The 2948-nt window shown below is 37.9% G+C and overlaps 1 pseudogene; it reads right to left on the bottom strand.

Annotated features, from left to right (window-relative positions):
• Positions 1-2948, bottom strand: part of LOC102847444 — a 14616-nt pseudogene continuing 11668 nt past the window's right edge.

Below are 2948 nucleotides of genomic sequence, written 5' to 3' on the forward strand. Positions count from 1 at the left end.
TTAAACAGATTCTTGAACTGGTGTCTCAGAAGCATCAGCTTGTTCAAGTTTAGTGTCTGTCTCATCTCCAAGAGCTTTTCCAGAGCTCCCTCCTGCACCAGGAAACTCCATGAGCTCCAGCTCAAACGTGTGCTTCTTCAGCATTTTTACTTTTCTAACAATCATATCATGGAGAGGGTAAATATATTGGCAAGTCTTTCTTTGTCTTTCCTAATGTTGCCTGGAATCAATTTATTGACCATTGCTTTTAGGTCATTTGTCTGCACCTCTTGGGTCATGATTTCCATTATTTCTTTCGGATTTGGTGGACGTGTTGATGCTGAACATAAGAGGTCTTCTGGATTTAATTGTTGTGGGTTTTTTTCCCCATTGTTGTTTATTATTATTATTATTAATTTTTGTAAAACCAACATAAAACAAAGTAAATAACCATTGGTAGTCTTGACATCAGCATGAGCTTCAATCGTGGTCTGCCATTTTTTGACCATGGAGCACATTTTGTTACGAGTAAGATCCATGCCATGGAAGTTGGTGAGGCAGTTTTTGTCTTGACCATCCTTGGTCATGAGCCTGAATTTTCTAAATGCAATCTCATCATTTTGCAAATCATCAAGGCTCACTTTGAGAACATGACCCTTGGGTCTATCAGATGCAGTCTTGGTTCCTTGAGTCTTTGTGACTAGCGTCTTCCCAACATTTCTTATATTGAACATAGCTGGAGCCTTTACGTCATATCAGTCTTTCTTAGCAAATGGATCAACCGCTTTCTTCTTGGCTCTTTTTTCCCCCCCACCTTTTGTAAGGAGCTTATTCTTGGTGCTTAGAGAGCCAAAAGGCAATTTTATTTCTTTTTTGGTGAAAGTTTACACCACACAAAGAAGGGCTCTGGTGGTGCAGAGGTGAAAAGTTCAGCTATTAAGTGAAAGATGTGGCAGTATGCTTCCATATTGGGAAACAGGAGTGGCATCCACTTCCTAAATAGCATGCCTCTGGAAACACTGTGAACTAACGTTGATAAATGGAGATAGTTATGGAAGGACTTTCCAGCCTTTTGTTCATAGAGTTGTTATGAGTCATGCTAGATTCGATGGCAATCAAAAACAACAACAAGAACATGATTCCATAAAGTTTATAGCCTTGGAAAACTTACAGAGCAGTTGTACTCTTTACTGGTGAGTTCCTGTGAGTTATTTCAATGTCAGTTATTCAGTGCCATTAAGGCAGTTTAATTTATCATGCTATGTCAATATTCCCTTTAATTATGTTCTGTTCCTTCCATTTCTGGTTCTCTAGTTTCCCTGACCCCCTGTCTCCTTATCTTTGCTTGTGATTAATTTTTTTTACCTTTTGGTTTCACAGATGATTTTTGTGCTGTGATAGATTTTTAAAATCCATTTTATTAACACAGATTCTAGGAATAAGAAAATATGGTTACACAAAAAAAGGTTAAATGATCCATAATTGCTACGGCTGCAAAAGGGAAGATTAGAGAGAAATTAAGAGAATTTTTATTTGTTTGTGCATCAAAGTAGCCTCCATCTCAATGAGGTCAGATGTGCTCTTCTATTAAAGAACAAGAATAGATGTAAATGCCTACTCCAGTGTCATATCTGTTACAAAAATGTTCCTAGCAATACATGTTTGTAATGAATAAATAATTAGTATAGCTTGAAGCCAGAAAATTTTCCTCCATTTGAAATGATTTAAGCTAACTTCTGTTGTCCATTAGGTTGATGGTCTCAATGATATCTCTAGGGCTTTTTCCAGACTTCTAATTTCAGGTTTAAACTAGGTTAATAAAAATTAATTCACCCATATCTTAATTATCCATGAGGGGAGGAAAAGTTTGGAAATTAAATATGTGATAAATGAAAGTAATGGGCACATTTTTTTACCAATGAGCCTCAGAAATTGCATCCTATGGACATCAATGAGACACTTTCTACTAGTGTCAGTGAAAGGTCACTGCAAGATACATGGCAATTCCTGTACTATTCTTGCAACTTAGTTCTCTAAGTGTGAAATTGCTTCAATACAAAAAGTTAGAAATAGGTTCTAGTATCTAAATGTGGATGAAATAGATAAGTTGTACTCCTTATCGTATTCCTATCTGTGTACCACATAGATTGCTGTTGTTGTTAGATGCTGTTGAGTGAACTGTGACTTATAGTGACCCTATGAACAACAGATCTGAACCCTGCACTGTTCCATGCCATTCTCACCTTTCCTTATGTACAATAGGCCATGGCTCCAGTCACTGAGCCAATTCATCTTGTTGAGGGTCTTCCTCTCTTCCACTGACCCTCCAACTTCCAAGCATGATGACTTTTCCCAAGTATTGGTGGCTCTTAACCATGTGAGACATGAGACAAACTTTCACTACCCTTGTCTCTAAAGAGCACCCTCGCTGCACTTTTTCCAAGACATATTTGTTTGTTCTCCTGACAGTCCATGGGATATGCCGTACTCTTCTCCAGCACCACAGCTCAAAGGCATAGATTCTTCATCTGTCATCCTTACTGACTGTCCAACTTTCAGATCCATAGGAAGTAAATGAAAATACCATGACATAAGTCAAGTGCACCCTCGTCTTTAAACTGACATCAGACTGCTCCAATGCAACCTGCCTTTTTATTTCTTTTCTTATTCATTATTACATATTTTCTTCTCCCCTTCCCCTCCCCCAGCCCACCCCGCAATGCATCTCTTGTTCCAAATTGTTATCATACACATACATCTTTTGATTCCCTGACTACTGGCACCGAGGTTGTTGATTGTTCACTATTACTAATACATATAAGGTCTGATCATAGTATATTTATCTTTTTGTTGTTCTTGTTCTCTGGTCTAACCCAAAGCAAGAATAGCAAAATCTAGAATGATAATATTTAACACTAATATAATGACTGTTTTCGCTGTGTCTGACCTGGAAGACGACTCCTTTGCTG

Source organism: Elephantulus edwardii, unplaced genomic scaffold (assembly GCF_000299155.1).
Source record: "Elephantulus edwardii isolate Elephantulus edwardi_28Jun2011 unplaced genomic scaffold, EleEdw1.0 scaffold00334, whole genome shotgun sequence".
Taxonomy (NCBI): Eukaryota; Metazoa; Chordata; class Mammalia; order Macroscelidea; family Macroscelididae; genus Elephantulus; species Elephantulus edwardii.